Here is a 19,120-nt window from a genome sequence, read left to right as displayed (position 1 = left end):
CGTCACGTCATGACGTAACTCCATGGAGTTAGACGACGATTTTGGTATCTTTGAATCTTGCCTTCACAAAAAGTTTCACTTCAGACACGTGTGCTCAGTACACACTACACACGCTCTTTTTTAAATATTTTATATTCTTAAAATTATGCGGTTTTTATTTATAAATTAAGAAAGTTAATGCTATTGTAGGAAAGTGAAATGATTTGTTTCTTTATCTATATGAAAAATGGAAGATCAGTATTAAGGATTCGAGAAGCAAATGAATGATTAGAGTATAACTTGGTGTCCATACAATCTGAATATATTTCCCGTTATAATGTAGATGGTAGGTAGATAACTTAGTACTTGGCAGGATATGCGAGTCTAAGGGTACTTTCGGTGTAAATACATTTTGAAATTTGAAGTGATACTATTAGTTATTTACCAACACATTCCTCGCAACACATCCTCGCACATTATTAGTGGAAAAGTACCTTAATGCTATCTCTGTTAACCTAGTGAGGAGAGTACTAAGAATTTCATATGTTCTAGAAAGTTAACATAGTTAATATTACTTCAACTGTTCCCATTATGGAAAAGTTTCGTTGCTAAATTATTCAGTACTGAGTCTGAGAAAATGTAGTCGCGTGGCGCAGATGTTCAGAAATATACATATTAGTGTAAAAGCATTTTACATGTTTTAATTTTTTTTATTCAATTTTACTTTTCATAGTAGGGTAAGATACTTTGGTAAATATAGGTCATACAATCAGACAGAAATAATGTTACATGATTTTTCTAGTTAAATAGTGTCCTTATCTTATATGCTTGGCATATGGTATACATATATCTATACATATAATAAAATCGTAGGAAAGTCAAAACTGTACATTGAATATTTTTTTAAAAGAATACATAATCCATGATCTATAATCGATATAGAAGCCAAAAACATAGTTTTTAGAATTTTTGTCTGTTTGTCTGTTTGTCGGTTTGTCTGTTTGTCTGTTTGTCTGTATGTTTGTCCAGGCTAATCTCAGAAAGTACTGCACGGATTTACTTCAAATTTTGCATGAATATTACTAACAGGTCGGGTCAGGCTGTTATATACATATTATCATGCTATCACCTTCGGGGGAGGAGCTGTGAACCTTTATTTTTCTTACGTATTCCGTGTACTACGACAGCGTACAATATAAAGACTCATGTTTAAATGTTGTTTTTGAGTAAGCCATGCTATTGTCTACCTTTACACTATAAAAACTACATCATTTAAGTAATTTTGGCAGAGAAACAGTATAATGAATCTTAGTAGTATAAAGACAAATTTAAAACAGCGCCATCTATGAGATTTCATTAAAATTAAATCAATTTACATAATATTAACGCTCCTTGGAAATTCATAATTTAAATATTATGATGTTGGTGAGTTTGTTTTTTTTTAAAGTTAAATAAATAATTCATATCTTCCCAGAGTAAATTTCAGGTGCGCTTATATTTCATGTGAATATACTAAATTTTTATAAGTGAGGGTAGATGTTTATAATTTGATGTTAGTTACAGTTATATAGGTAATAGACGTAGTATTTGTATTCTCTTTGGGTAATAGTAGATAACAGTGATTGTGTTCATTGGTTACATTTTTAAAAATCTTCGGCTTTTTTTTAATTTTCGCCTTCTTGCGTTCCCACAAAAGGTAAGTTGTAGCTTTTATATTTATTGTTTATTATAATTATATAGTTAGACTCATGTTTTTAATTAGTTAAAGTTATGACAAAATAAGAAAATGATGAAATTTTATTTTTATCATGTATATAACTTTTACAAGACTATATTATACGCCCAAAGAAGGTCACTTTAGTTCTTGATAAAACTTTATTTGTTAGTAGCTTTTTATTAAAATTAGGTACACTTATCTTTTGATTTTTTTTTATTTACAGATTCAATGTTCATAAAAATTGACGATTTGCGTGAGGATGTAGTGGAAATTAGTAACCTTGCGCGTGGTCAATCAATATTCAATACATATTATAATAAAATTCTAGAAAAGTGATGTCTGTACAATGAAAATATGTAAAAAAAATAGCAGGGGTTATTATTAAATCGATCTCAAACCCAAAACTGTAGTTATAATTTTTTTTGTCTGTTTGTCTGTATGTTTGTGCACGCTAATCTCAGAAACGGCTTATCCGATTTAGATGCGGTTTTCACTAATATATTGTGGTAATCTTCATTTAACATTAAGTGTTTATTTCATGTTAATCGGTTTGTAAATAAAAAAGTTATGACCATTTAAGTATTCACGGCGAACATTTGCAAAGGCATTCTATTGTACACTATACAGTGTACGATAAAACGTAAGTTATCTGTTATACGCTACAGTTATTATTCCTTATAAATGTCCAGGTGATCATATCGAAAGTCCCCAAGGGTGGGGGGGTAAGCTGAGGTAGTAGGAGGGGAAGGGGTCAAATTAGAATTATGCTTACTTCTAGGTAAATTTGATACATAAAATGTCCTTTAAATTATGTCGTATTATATTTTTAACCCCTTTTAACCATTTTTAACCATCAAAAAGATGGGTGATAAGTGTTTGACCGCTATGTTTGTCTGTTTGTGCCACCGTAGCTCGCTAACAGGTAATACGAATTAGATGCGTGTTAGGCAGCATATTTTCCGACGCTGGTTCTTAGATAAAGTGTATCAAAATCGGTTCATCCATTTATTATACCTAGGTATACCGGGTGTAATCGTTAAGTGTGCACAGGCGATTTTTCCGTAAGTATTACAGATAACAAAAAACTTTAAACTGATATCGAAAGTACTTAACCTAATGTGTAAAATGGCCGTAATAAATTTTTTAAAATAAATCGAGAAATATCAAAAAAATTATCTTTAAACCCTCCCATACATTAAGTATGAAATATGAATATCCCATATACATTTAATATGAAAGATTTTAGCTTTCTTTTTCTTTTTTTGGTTTTCTGCTTTAATTACTTCGCAAATTTGAAGTGACATTTTCCACGTTTTTCCGGACATTTTCACGAATTTTCCGGATATTTTCCGGGAATTTTCCGGACATTTTCCGGACATTTCCCAGGCATTTTCCACGCATTTTCCGGACATTTTCACGCATTTTCCGGGTATTTTCCAGATATTTTCCAGGCATTTTCCGAACATTTCCCTGACATAGCCTGTAAATGTCTGGAAAATGTCCGGAAAATCCCCGGGAAATGCTAGGAAAATCCCCGGAAAATGCCTGGTAAATTCCCGGAAAATGCCTGGGAAATGTCTGGAAAATGTCTGGAAAACATCCGGAAAATGCGTGGAAATTTCCGGAAAGAGCGTGGAAAATGCCAGTTCAAATTTGCGAAGTAATTAAAGCAGAAAACCAAAAAAGAAAAAGAAAGCTAAAATCTTTCATATTAAATGTATATGGGATATTCATATTTCATACTTAATGTGTGGGAGGGTTTAAAGATAATTTTTTTGATATTTCTCGATTTATTTTAAAAAATTTATTACGGTCATTTTACTCATTAGGTTAAGTACTTTCGATATCAGTTTAAAGTTTTTTGTTATCTGTAATACTTACGGAAAAATCGACTGTGCACACTTAACGATTACACCCTGTATAGAGGTAAAAGTGGGAATGTGGGAAAAAATATAAATTATATTTTTATCCAATTCGGTTTATCCATTTATTAGATTACAGCGGTGAAAGTGGGAATGAACAATAATCGAATGTGGTCAAATAATATACTCAAGCGGCATATCAAAATATAAAAGAGCAACGTGTTTTATCGAAATCGGTTCATCCGTTTATTACATTTAGGGGTGACAGTGGTTAGATAAATAAACCAAATGGAGCATCAAACGACAGGATATGACGTGTACATATAGGTATAATTAGATAATATGGTTTACATCAAAATCGGTTCTGCCATTTACTAGGTGTGGAAAGAGAAGGGTTGAAAGTCTGTGAAAGAAGGGGGGGATATGGGAGCGAGAGGATAGCCACACCCTGGAAATTTTGAACTCTACTCAAAGCCACATAGGCCTGGCTCTTGGCAATTTTTTTTCCTAAAGATACCACTTCTTTTGCCACTGTGATCCATTACAATTTGTGCACGGTTACGGCCCAACTTAAAAGATGTCAAGGAGCAACAAACTTATAGATATCAATATGATGTAGGAATGTAATATGGAGGTAGAGGTAGGTCTCGCTCACTTGAAAATATCACATGAAAATAAGAAACCGAAGTTAAAAATTTAAAAATTAAAAAGAAAAACCCAACGCAACGAAGGAAAAGGAATAAATAATAATTTTACAAACTTCCCGACGCGGACGATCTTTAAAATTAAGTACCATTATAAAAAAAATATAATTGTATATGATATGATAATGATGGTATGGCAGCCCCGGTGACTTTGTTTTTTTAATTTTATAAATATTTAAAATGGTATTTATTTTTAAAGATCTTCGGGAAGTTTGTAAAATTAGTGAAACTTTTATTACATCGTCTCAAACTTTTTGGTCTGTGTAGCGCATGTCGCGTGACGGTCGGCTGCCGAGTAGGTATAAAGCAGTGTTCGGAGTCATTATCGTACAAATACGATAATTTTGTGCCTAAGTTTCACTTTTACCGTGGTTTCATAAAACCACACAACATTTTTTCCTTTTTCTATGCACTTTTCTTCGTTGCGTTGAGTTTTTTTTTTATTTAATTTTTATTGCACGGTCTAAACGGTTTAGTTACTACGGCGTGAGACAGGAAAGATCTGAGCGCTGAGACAAACGTCAAAACGCAATTTTCATCCAGTCGTAATTTAACAAAATTGTGCAAAACACAATCAAAAATAAATTATTAAAATTTCCGGTCGTTCTGGTGATTGGAATTTTTATTTTTGAGATCAACGAATGAAAAAATAGATTTTTCGTAGAAACGGTTATATATATTGTCAAGAACATCCATACAAGGAAGGAATTTATTTTTATTTTTTAGCTCAGTTTAGTAATAAATTTTACTAACAGTTCGTTTAATTATTTATGGTAGTACGTGTTTATTCAATAAAAGTTAAGTAGTAACTACCTACTATGCAGTCACTATTCCACGCGGACGAAGTCGCGGGCACAGCTAGTATAACTTAAAACAGTATTTAAACAACAGCAGTGTACAAATATGCATATTTACATTTGCATATTCTAATTGGTTATAACTTATAAATAAATCTTTTTGAATTTGATAAATTTTAAATGATTTTAATTACGTAGGTATACGTTGTTTTCGACATACCAAGGCACTTCGAAGTGGGTATTTCTCTTACATACTCCAAACTATTATGTTTTTTCTTTTGTCTAATGGAGGCGTCGACAACTCTTTGTTACTCTTGAAGGCAGTAGGCCACTGTAAGGCTATTGTGCTGTAGAGAGATTTAAGTTTTTGTCTGTTGTTGTTTTGTAACCCTTCGGCTAAAGTAATAAGGTTCAATTTTGGTTAATAGTTTGAGTCAAGTCTGTATTGACAAAAAATAATTATTGAAAGTTTATGGAATTTCTGAACGCACCGCGCAATTATTGACAGAAATTGTTTATAATTATTGCATTCCTTATTTTAAATGTTTGAGTTATTGAGACATTCCATTATCAATTTTATATTTTTACTAGCGATCTGCCCCGGCTTCGCCCGTGGTACATGTTTACATTTTCTCTCCATAAGAAAGATACTTGTACTTCAAGGAATATTATTAAAAATAATTAACGAAAGTCGATTTAGCCGTTCTCGAGTTTTTCGCTTAGATACAATATATTTGGCGATTCATTTTTATTATATATGATAGGTATTCTAACTATATTTTGAAACTAAAAATATTTAGTGTACCCTACCGGGGGTGACCATGGGGTCTGCGCTATACGTAAAATCGGTTATGTAACAATCGATACACAATAATGCAACTATTCACCATTTCGCGCAAACCTGTAAAGAATGCCAATGAAAACTTACCGCACGGTTAACATACGCCCGCTACGTAATAATAATACGTGAAGAAATTTCAGAGTTTACGAACCGCCCGCGCTAGGCGGTCGCTTGCGTTCATTCCACGTGTTGTTTTATAATTTTAGTTTTGTTTACGTTACATTCGTTTATCTTGTGTGCTCGTATACGGTGCTTTCTGTGTCCTTGTGGAAATTATATGGTGATGATAGTACTTACTATAAGGTGTATATAGGTTCAACATGAAATTCAAACTTTTCAAGAAAAACACACGTCAGGTGCGTTGACACTTTTTTTTTCAGTGCATTGCACTGCGCTTATGTGGTGGTTGTTTTGAAAATGAATTTGAAAATTGAAATTGAGATAAAGATAAGTATGTAGGTAGTTCAAATTTATGAAATATTTGCGCAAATTATGCACTATATTTCTATTTCAAATATTTTTCCTATTAGTATAGTTTCATCTCATCTAGCCTTTAAGTTGTGAAGACGGAAAAAATATCATTTTATTTAAGTAAAAAAATATTTAAGTGACACTTTTATTTAACTACGTTTCTATCGATGTTTTTTCTAATTTAAACAGTGTACGGACACTCTAATGCGAATTTAATTGTTAATTAATTCGTTACATTTATTCATTAATTGTGAGCTCCACGAATTCGAATAATTTAGGTTGATTTGTGAAATTACAAAAACATATGAGAAATGTAATAATAACTAACGAAATGTCGAAAATTTAACGCGATTATATATTATCGTATTAAATCTTAGATGCAGCGAACATGTTAATATTCCAACTGCAGTGGAGATCGAAAAGGAAATAGCTTTCATATGCACATCGCTACAAGTTTGACCTGATTTCAGATTAATGCATTCGCGTTACATTATGCAGTTTCGTGGAAACGATTCTCCCTAATCTATGATAATCAGGGCCGAGCCGCCCCTGTGTGCGAAGTGTGCGGCGCACACAGGCGCCAAGACAATAGGGGCGCCGCGCCGCCACTGCCACCAAAATTATTTTTGTTACCTATATGATTGTTTTTTGTAGTGGAGTATCGACAAGGTAGGTAGGTACAATAGGCGCAACATAGGCCTTGTAAACAACAAAACATCTATAACGCTTATTGAACAAGTCTCTCAATATTTAATGTTTATTATTATTCACGTTTATGGTTTCATTTTACGTTTAGGGTTTTAGTTTACATTCCTTACGAGCTCAACGTTAAAACGGCGGCAGTTCTTTGAACAAGAGAAAAAGTACTAGTTATTTTAAATCGTAGAGGCGCCGAGTTTGTATGAGTATGAAATTAGTCCACTCATTTCGTCCGAAAAAAAAGGCAAATAAAAGAAAGTGAATTTGCGCATCTATTTTTTTGATATGTTGTAGGGGATACAGTGCGACACAAAAGAGATGAAAATAAATGAGGGCGCCACCGTCGCTCATATAGCAACACTGATACTGCGACGCAAGCGATCTTGATACTATAGAATAAAAATCCAAAAATCTATATAATATAATCTAAAATAAATACCGCGATTTAAACCGTTATAATTGTTTCATTGTAGCAATAGTGTAAATTTAAGACAAAAATACATTAGTATTTTAATTGACCTACCTAGGTCAAATTTTACTTATTAATGTATTTGGAATTAGTTATTTTATAAAAATCGGTCAAGTGTTTAGACTGCAGAGGCGCACATAGAATCAAACATACAAACAAACAAGCATACATGCAGCTCAAACACATTACCCTCTTTCTGGGTCCGTCGGGTAGAAAAAAACAAGGCGATTTGAAAACCACATATTTTTATTTTTTTTGTAGATAAATTTTGTACATTAATATAATTCATCAAAATCTAAATATTCTACTCCTTCAAAGGACTGATCATCACTCTGTTTCGAAGTACTGGCAAGAGGGTACTGGGCATCTTCAGTATCTGTAAATATGATACAGTAAATATGATTTTTTTCTTATGTTTTGATTGATTAATAGATAGATAGCTGTATGAAAACAGTTATCACTATACTTTGTAGTAAAATCTAAACTAGGTACTTTATTTGAGGCTGGTTGGATTGGATATAACTTCTTGACTCAAATTGTGCTGGTCGCACTATAAAAACTAGTTTTTGTTTACATACAAATAACCTCAAATTAAATTGCGAAAACGTAATAATCGCCATACATACATACATTAAACACTCGTCACTAATGGAATATTCTATTTTACGTAGTACTGAGCAAAAATAAATGGAATCTCACCGGTATATTCTGCTGTACGTTTGTAAACGTTTTCCAAATCAGTCAATAAATTTCCAGCTTGAAATTCGGACAAACACCGAATAAAAACTTTATACACCACATCACGGACACCGCTACGTTTAACCTTTTTCATGATGTCTCCTTTTTTATTTAAATTTCTTGTTCTAAATAACAATTTTATCTCAATAATTCTCCACTTCACGAAAAAAACAACAAATTTTTATTCAACTTGACAGCTACATTGCCAATTCAGGGTTGCCAGGTAATGAATAACGAATTAGTTCCAAAATAATTAATTTCATCTCTTTTATGTCGTACTATACCTAGAAAAGCTTAACTTGAGTTTTTCGACCAAGATTTCCTATGAGCTTTCGTCGCCATCTTGAAAAAAGGGGTAAAATTGGTTTTTCGGCAATAACACGGCTATCCGATGAAATTCGGAAATCACTTATAAGACACTTTTTGTTCCTTTTTTAATGCTCTACAATTAAGTCCTGACCATGTTTACTGTATCGTGCATAGTTATCGAGATTATAAAACCTGGCATCCGTTTTGACGAGTGTGTTTGCATTTTTTCAATTACAAAATTTTCTTGAAACCATTTTCATTCATTTTACCGTGTGTTGTACTTTTTTTCGCTTAATTGTACAGTTCAACTTTTTTTTTACTGCACAAACAAATTATTTGTTTAAAAAATATACTTTAGTGTGATCTTTAATTTGTTCTAAAGTCTGGTCTATGTACTTATTTTTTATCCCATCAATTTCCTAAACAATTTCCCATTCGATTCGCCATGCGAACACAACCGAGCGAGCAGCTCACTCGACGGTGAGCGTGAATAGGCATGACGACAGTATCCATAAATGATCGTATTAGTGTTTTTAAGGGAAAATGTATAATAAATAAATTAAATATAGCGACTTAGAAATCTTAAAAACATTAAGATTAATGAGATTATCAATAAAATAAAACATTGAAATTCTGAAGTTCGCCATTTTGACTAAAACACGCGTGACGTCACGCATAAGTAAACAACTCACGTCAGATGTATTTTGTTGTTATGAATATGTTGAGAATACGCATTTTTATTTATTTTCTATTGTTTCACGTATGCTTTATCGACTCAGAACAGAAATATAATTGCGAATTCACGAATACATGGTTCGGGATTCTCCGCGCCAACTTTATACAATAATTTCTTATTATTTTTTCGCTTGAAATAATTACTAACACATTTTTGAGCATTATTTTTATGTGGATTCACACTGCAATACTGCACACCACTTATAAACTTTGTAATTCGTTTCTATAACACATATTAAATAAATACTTTTTTAATTTTCTTCGCAATGCGTACAAATAACTACGTATTTACCAAAGTTTGACGTCAAGCCTACGCCATGACACCTGCGAGCTGTTTTGGCACAGATATTAAATATTTTTTGAAAAATGGCTTTAATCTTCGTTAAATTTAAGTATATTACCGAAATATAGGGTTTTTCTTGTATAGTAAACGTATACACACATTATGGAAGAGAATTTCAAAATCTTTCGTCATGCCTATTCACCGACTCTGCGGCGCGCTGGAGATCGTAATTTTTGTCCAACTAAAACACTCCAGAAAGAAAATTGTAGGTCTGCATATTCTCTACAAGTTCGAATTCTACGATTTTTTAAATACATGTATATGTATTAGATACATATTATACATAATGTAGGTATATGTATTATGTCCTAAACAAAAAAAAGCAAAAAACTAAAAATGTGTCCTGAATTTTTGAAGTGAAACTTCTTTATCGGGGTTGGAAAAAAATTGAGTGTAACATTTTTCCGTTACGCGTGACTTTTTCCGTTACGCACCATCTTTTTCTTATCCCTACCACGCGTGATTCGACGTATTTCTGTAAAGTTGCATATAGTAAATTATTTTTTGAAAAATAAGGTCATAAAGAAGTTTCACTTCGTACGTGTGTACACTAGTACATGCACACATTTTTTTTACTTTATCGATCAATATCTCGATAACGATGCATGATACGGAAAAAATGGTCTAGACTTAATTGTAGAGCATAATAAAAGGAACAAAAAGTGTCTTATAAGTGATTTCCGAATTTCATCGGATAGCCGAGTTATTGCCGAAAAACAAATTTTACACCTTTTTTTTAAGATGGCGGCGAAAGCTCATAGGAAATCTTGGTCGAAAAACTCAAGTTAAGCTTTTCTGGGTATCCCTACAATATATCAAAAAATTAGATGCGCAAATTCACCTTTTTTTTTAATGTATATAATGAGTGGACTAAATATGAATGAGTGAGTTTCTGAACGCAACCCGATGCGATGCGTGCGACGCAAGCGGGGCCCGGGGGTGGGGTCATGGGTATTCCCCGATTTTAACGAACGAGATAGCTAAGGCAAAACAAAACAAATGAACAATCATTTGATTGTAAGTGTGTGTGTGTAAGGTGCGCATTGAATTTTTATAAAAAAAGAGGCGCTTCATAGGTTTCGCACACAGGCGCTGCCGGGGGTCGGCGCGGCCCTGATGGTATAGTAATGTATGTCGTTTTATCTAACATCAAGCGCTATTTTCGACTTATATCGAATGTACATAATAATATGTGTAACCCCAATTGCTATATAAGAATGTATTCTTAAATACAGATAAAGTAAAATACAAGAAAGTGATAATGTACGTCATTGTAATTATCAGTTATTTGAAAGCCTTATTCGTAATTGTTTCACAGCTGTTAAAATATTTGAGGTAATAATTTCAAATATGACTAAGAGCACATTTCAATGTTCTTTGGTAAGGATTCTTTAGTATAGTGGGATAATCCCAATTCCCATTTAAACGGGAAGCATAGTCATTTATTTATGAATCGGTAACTATTCCCGCTCTGGATGTGTAACGGGTTTGAACACGGCCGGTTACGTGAATCTGGTTTGTAAACTGTTACAGGAATGTCGTGGGACTCGTGGGGTCTTGTTTTGATATGGGAGATGCATTTATTGGCATTGAAGGGATTGTAAATATTACTTATATGTATTTATATAAGAAATCTATATAGTTAATGGGTGACAGCTATTTATCATAATAAATGATGCGTTTTTAATTTTCCTTTAATTGTTCTTGTTTTAGCCAGTATTTCAAGGATATACCTATGGATATAAATTATTTATTAGTATATCTGTCCTTTCATTTAGTTTCAGACCTAGGGATAATATTATTCTGATTTTAAAACTTAAGAAGGTATCTCAACTTCGATGTAAAAACTAAAAAAGTACACCTATTTTTGATTGTGGTAGTGTTTATTGTCTCAAATAATTGCTATTTAGCAGGTAGACCCGAAAAATGTAATTTTGTTGCCACCTTAGTTAATGATATTCATACCTATTATAATTATGGAACTTTTTCAAAGTGACATTTTGTTTCCGATGATCTTTTGATCTTCAAAACAGACTGGTCTGGTTGTTTATATATCGGGCTATAAATCTAATACCGACCTTGACTCGAACGGAAGTTCATTCGTAAATATAGAACTGATCAGAAACCATTGTGTTTTATCGCACTGATTCATTTACCGATAAGCCAAGAAAACGTAGCCGAAATTATAGGAATTTTATGAGCACTTCGTAAACAAGTGTGACTGATCACTGAATGGATTACGTCACATTATCAATTGCTGATAACGGTAGTGCAGTTATCGCTAATCTAATGGATTTAGAAGAGATCTCGTAAGCAGTCGATATCTTTCCTAGAACATGGTAAATTTGGGGCGCGAAGGTCGTTTACCTTGCACGTCGTTAAATGCATTTTAGTGCATGTATCACGCAATACATGTTTGTTAGTGTCAACGTATGATTCACATGAATATATTACTCAGCATAGAAATGATTTTATATCCAATTGAAGTTTAATCCTTATTATTCATAAGTTATAATAAGATTGACACATTTTATTGGAATTCTCACCAGCTGTTGCTGCGATGTTATCTTTGGAGGCATCATATAAATTCGGCAGACTTCCGTGATATTTTTACTATCATTGGCACACATAAAAAAGTTATTTCAAGACTTGCAAAATATGAGAATATATAAAAAATACTTTGCCGTAGTTTGCAAAGTAATGTTGCTTACTTTCGTGTTGTGTACTGTTCGTGAATAAAATTTATTTAATCCTCAGACTGTCATAAACCTCTAGACAAGACTGATCGCTATGCAAATATGCATTATGCAAGTTCACTGAACCCAGTAGAACATTATCTATTTTGTTCGTACTGAAGTACATTTCAACAGGGGAGTTAATTCGCATTCGAGCTCGACTCACAACTCGAGACATCCGACTAGCTGGTTTCTCGTGACCTACATACTGGCACACCTGTGTCCCGGTCGCACATGACTGGATATCTATAGTTTTATAACTTTACTACCTGTGCATCGCGGTTTTGCCCGCATTCCTATTGGTCTTTGCGTGATCATATATAGCCTATAGCCTTCCTCGATAAATGGGCTATCCGACTATCTAACACTGTAATAATTTTTCAAATCGGACTCGTAGTTCCTGACATTAGCGCGTTCAACCAAGCATCCAAACAAACAAACAAAAAGCTTTATAATAGTAACTTTATGTGCACTCATTGTGAGTGATTGCGCTTTTCATAGCGTATTGAAAATTATATGTATGATGTAAAGTAGTAGACCGGGAGATACTGACACAAAATTTCGAGTCATTTGTAACAGGATGGCGGTTCTACAGGGGTCTTAGTACGCAATGACAAAAAGAAAAATGATGGTGTGAACGCTGGTACCGGTGGGTTAGTCGCGTGGGCGTTAGTCGAACTCGTCGGAAAAATAGCGAAAGTCAAACGATTTGTAACACAAAAATTTTAGAATTTACCGATAGCCCATAAAAAAGAAGTAGGCGGTAGTGTCATGCCATACTTTTCCGGTATGACTTACAGCCCGCCATACCGACGCGAATGTGTTGATTTAAAAAAAACAATTATTCAACCATTTGTACCAAGCTAACTTTTGCACAGGTAACCATCGTCGTGCAGCCATTTACGAAAATCGCCATGCCATACTTTTCGGACGATTCCAAATGGTCGCCATACCGCCGAAAATCTGCAAATTTTTTTTATTTCGCCTATCTTTTTGTACCAGTATTGCATTTGGCTTTTTGGAGAGTATTTGATAAAATGTGACCATTATTATATTTGCCATACTTCTAGTAGGGGGAAAAAGTGCTGTCATACTTGAAAAATAAAGTTATTATTAATTTATATAAGTGAAGATTTCCGACACCTAGATCTTTGAAATTTTGTATTTATATTCGTTGATCCTCAAACTTACAGGAAAAATAAGTGCCATACTGTTACAAATCGTTTGACTTTCGCTATTTTCCGATGAGTTCGACTAACGCCCACGCGACTAAGCCGCCGGTACCAGCGTTCACACCATCATTTTTCTTTTTGTCATTGCGTACTAAGAACCCTGTAGAACCGCCATCCTGTTACAAATGACTCGAAATTTTGTGTCAGTATCTCCCGGTCTATAGGGCAATCGCTATAATCGAGGCAATATTATTTGATACTGCAGCTTCGTTGATCCTTTATTTGTGTTGAAGCTGCGTTAGTTGCACGTTTATCCTGGTAATTAATATCACATTTTATGCCAATTGATACAGTTTTGGTGTTATTGGAACGTATTTATTGTAACTATACAGGGTATAGTTTCAGCATTAGTTTTAATTTGAGTGGTTTTTGGATACTAAGACCTTTATGTGTGTGTTGTAGGTAGGTAATAGTAGTAATTATAGGTACCTAGTAGTGATAGGAAGATATATATCAAATAACGTATAAATTACTATATTATTCTCCTTATCTATGTTTTGTGATAGGTGATGATGCATAATGCTAGGTTTTCAATGTAATTTTTATTGCTGTAGTCCTAATTGAAGGGTTTTTTTTGTAAATTTATTGATTCCATCGCGCAACCGGTAATGCGTTTCAAAATAATTATAGTACAGACATTTGACCTACTTTCAATTTACTATTTTAAAAGAAAAATTAGGTGCTAGTAATAATGTATTTTCAATGTTTCACATGACTTGATACCTAAAAATAGATTGCATATCAAGATTTTATTCCAAAACTCCATTAGCAACCAGCTTTGGCGTTTCTGTTAAAGATATAATAAACAGATATACATCTGTCTGTAAAGTAAGAAGAAAAATTAAATGACGTCATATATAATTTTAAATCAAAAGAGAGAGTGGTAAATCTTTCAAGTCTTTACACAACCACAAAAAAGGCTACTATAAAACAGTAGGTACACAAAAGGCCCGCAGCTAAAAACGTATCACTAGGTACCTACTTATATGACTTGCGAAAAGCCAAACCTTAAAGAGAAAGCGTTACATTTTTTGTAGTAATAATAATTATGAAGCGTATTTTTTGCGTATTATACAATCTGTCGTTACGTTACGTTGTGAACGTGTTGGACTCTACCTAGGTCAACTGGTCGATGGTGAAGTTCGTTGCACTGATGTTCTGAATACAATAATTTCATAATGTTTGCTTATTTTATTGTTTTGTATTTTACTTTTAAATTATATATGCTAGCTGTCTCGCTAGACGTTTTACTGCCATATTGCCTCTTTTACACTTTATTTCTAAAATATGTTGAGTACTAGCTGCCCCGGAAGACGTTGTTCTGCTCTATGGCCCCTTTTACACTTTTTCTATCCATAAGAACCTTCCTTGTTGATTAACCGAAACGTTAAAGCTTCTGCTGAATTTATCGAGTCGTTGTCGAGTTTTAATCTTGTGATTGAAAAATTGAAACACATACGGAGATTCATTTTTCTTTATATAGATATGAAAGATATATTGTCGTGGCTTTGGTAATGAACGGCGGGGTTTCAGATCTCTTGAATTGATTTAAATTACATAAATACAATACAAGGATAATAAATCTCATTAAGTGTAGTTAGAAACCTTGTCTTGTGGCAAATAAATAATGCCAGGGAGATTAATCTTATAATGGCAATAAATATATTGCAGTCTTTATTTAGTTTAGAAAATATTTCAGTTAATGTTAGTACTTGTACATTGTACATATCAATAGTTTGGTTTCCATGAACATTTTAATTAAGCTGTATTCTGCTAACGAGTACAATAAGTTGTTATTAATACGAATTAAATCGATTTTATATAGCGTGTTACCTAATTATCACCTCAATTAGTAGTTGGCCACAAAAATTCGACCAAATTACGTATTCAGCCTATTCGTTATTCGTCTATCATTAAATATGTAATTCATAGTTGCGTTTAATATAATTTTCATGTCAGCATTGACCTGGAATTTATTAATTTATTTACTTACGTATTGGTTTGCGATTTACATACATTGATATTTTATATGAGAACTAGCTTTCCACCCGCAGCTTCACCCGCGCAGTCAAAGAATAACCAGCATAGTTCCCGTTCCCGTGGGATTTCCGGGATAAAACCTATCCAATTTCCCGGGATAAAAAGTAGCCTATGTCCTTTATCAGATATCAAAATATCTCTATACCAAATTTCATGCAAATTGGTTCAGTAGTTAAGGCGTGATTGAGTAACAGACAGACAGACAGAGTTACTTTCGCATTTATAATATTAGTATGGATTAGACAAAATATAAGTTAACACAATTATAACAAAGCAACATAATATCAGTGTTACCTACGACAAAAATTTATACGAATAGGTCTCATTACGTAGGTTTTGAAATTCAATATAATGGAATTAATAAATTATCATTTTTATACGAGTGAAAAATACTACCACTTTATTAATTTTTCCTGGTTCAACCGATGTTTATGGAGTAACACTGACGCATTCGCGTTCAATTAATTTGAATTTGAATTAAAACTGTTATGAGTGGTCTTCCCTATAACAATAATATAACAATAGAACCATCAGTTGGTATCCGTTATGATTACTAAGCATTTTTTAATTTTTTGTCATATACCGTAAACGGCGATGATATTAATAAAAATGATGTAGGTACCTATAGAAATACAGAAACGGACCAAACGTCTTATCCTGTTAATTTATAAACGATAAATTACGAGTTTGATAAGAACATAAATTAGAACTGTGTATCAATTTGCTCATTATAAATGAGCTAAGAATAAAGGCATACAACATTCACCAGGCTTCAAACATACCAAGATGTTTCGTTTGCTCATATTATTTTCAATTTTGCACATAGCATATTGTGAATTTTGTATCGGCCAATTGTGTGCCTACGCATCGGAATCTGCCCCTACAATATGTGAGAATAAAAAAGAGGTATTAATGAAGGAAATTGATCTATACGAGCGTATTATTAAGGAACTAAAAGAGCAGATTATAAGTCAGGACGCTTTAATTCAGCAGCAACAGAAAGATTGCCAGCTACGAGGGGAACGACAAGGTGAACTGTGCTTGGCTCTGCATAAGCAGCAACAACAACTAATTCAAGAACAACAACGACAGTTACAACAGAAAGTTGTTAAAACGTAAAATGAGTAACTTCAATTCAAAATTGTTGCTAGATTCTGGATTTAAATTATGAGAGCGATTCTCGATAATAACTTACTCAAAGAGATTGTTCTTAAGTTGCATATTTATAAGGCAGTGTTTAAAAGTTATTGTGTGTTAGAGTAATTTAATATTTTATTTGTGTTTTTGTATCTATCATGAAAGGAAAATAATTTGGAAAATCCAAAAGTGCACGCCTCATAATTTTTTTTAATAAATATTTATTAATTATTATTTTTGTTTATTTAATAACAATTAAACCACATCGAATCAGACCCTGAAAAATGAAAGGGTTCTATTCCTGAGCATACTCAAGCGTAAGAGAAAAAAAAAGACTCGATTAGTAAAGTATTTCGGTCGCTATCGTGTTAACAAGAAAAAGGATCCGCACATACAGACACACGGACGTCCAAGGACCAAGACAGAACTTTTTTAAACTGTTTTTTAACTAGTTTAAATAACAAAAATGACATCAAAAATATCATGAACGTTAAAAATAGTGTTTTTTCTTAATATGTGTGTGTATGTATTATCTTACAAGTGCAATGTATGATACATAAAGACATTTTAAGTTTGAAAAATCAGATGTTATGCGCGAAGTGACAGTAGTACCCACCTCAACGCTTCGCTTATGAGGCGTGCAATAAAGACTTACGAAAATATCATCATTTTGAAATAATCAAATATGGTTATAAGAGCGATGATTTAATATAATATGGCGATTTATGATCAAGACTGCAAAACTCCAAGTCGCGTGTCTGACAAGATTATGATTTGACATTTCCTATAATTATTCGATGTTTCTCTTTTGCTTTACAAGCTGGCATGAGGATGTAGCAAAAAGAGCAGTTAGTAATGAAATTATTAATGATTATATCGCGAAAACCAGGAAGTGGTAGATAGAGTGGTAGGTAGTGATTAGCTACAAACTATTTTAGTTCAAAGTATTTTGTTTCCGAAGTTCACAAACTAATTATCTTCATAGTAACTTTCTGGGTAGTTAAAATAGTCAGCGATTAATGAAATGAGATTTATGATATCTTCTGTGTTTAAATCAATAATCAAGGTAGTGTATTAACTGATGAGTGCTCTATACCAAGAAATAGTGCTATTTGCCAATATTTCACTCAAAATTGATTCGTTTACACGCCCTTTTTCTACGTAATGTAATTGCTTTTTCTCTATGTGGTCTACATCTACAGTTACATGTCTTAGAACATCCCTTATAGCTCGTGCATAGTAACTAGGGATGGGCCATTGCGTCATTCGCCATTAGGGTGGGCTATCGACATTCGACGGCACCCCTCGTCACGGCAGACGAGTTAATGTAGCTAGCTGGTCATCTTTATTGTACGTCGTTTGTTGTTTATAGCTTTCACTCTTTTACTCTTTCGTGATTGGAGGCGTATCTACATGGTATAACTTATTGATTTAAAGTAAGAGTATGAAACTTTTTTATGTTTTAGGAGGATCTTTTTATCGATAAATTATAAATTAGGTAATGTCAATATGTAGTTATTGATTTAAAGCACCACAAGTTCTTTTGATTATGAGATATTATTTTTGTGAAGATCTTTTTATTGAATTTGTATCAATGTAATTATTAGTTTTTGTAAATATGTTGATATTAGTCAGGGCTTTTATCCAACATGAATTATAAAGAGAGAATCCAATAGAACGAGCATAATATGAATTTATTCATGAATGAATATGATCACTGAATAAATCTGCTGTTAATTTTTCTATGTAAATATTTTTTGTAATGTCCTTTCTTTGTTTTGCTAATGGAATAAAGTGTTATATGTAATTTATATCCAATCTTTAAGTTGTTGATAATAAATATGTTATAGATTCATGTCATAAATAGCGTTGTTATCAACGATATTGCAATAGGTGCAAGCTGCAGCCCGCATCATGATATAAGTACAGCAAAAGACTCGGGTTCATAGCATGTACTGAATATTTTTCACATAGAAATCGACCTTTGAATACATCTTTAGATTCTGGTTATCTTTCTGGTATCGATTCATAGTTCCACTTTCCATTCGATATTGAAATGAGGCTGTTAACCGAGGTTATAGCCCTCATAGCAATTATCACTCATTATTGTATCGAAGTTACAAATCAGAAGTCCCTTTTGGTATTTATAAACAAGAAATTATGAATTTGATAAGGAACATAAATTAGTTACATTAAATGTGTATCAATTTGCTTATAAATAAGATAAGAAGAAGCGCATGCCACATTCGCTGTGCCTTGACCATACTAATATGTTGCGTTTTCTAATTTTATTTTGCATTATTCACATTGGG

At 32.9% G+C, this 19,120-nt stretch overlaps 1 protein-coding gene across 1 annotated transcript in view; it reads left to right on the top strand.

Annotated features, from left to right (window-relative positions):
- The window catches only part of LOC149901890 (ceramide transfer protein-like), a 41,113-nt gene that overhangs the window by 4,670 nt on the left and 17,323 nt on the right, over positions 1-19,120 (top strand). The gene's annotated exons all lie outside the window — the stretch shown is intronic.

This window comes from Colias eurytheme, chromosome 16 (assembly GCF_061535395.1).
Source record: "Colias eurytheme isolate Ceu_HAF_F1 chromosome 16, ilColEury1 Martin Lab GWU primary, whole genome shotgun sequence".
In the NCBI taxonomy this organism is placed as follows: Eukaryota; Metazoa; Arthropoda; class Insecta; order Lepidoptera; family Pieridae; genus Colias; species Colias eurytheme.
The sequence above is the reverse complement of the archived record's forward strand: the minus strand, read 5'-3'. Positions and strand labels throughout refer to the sequence as shown.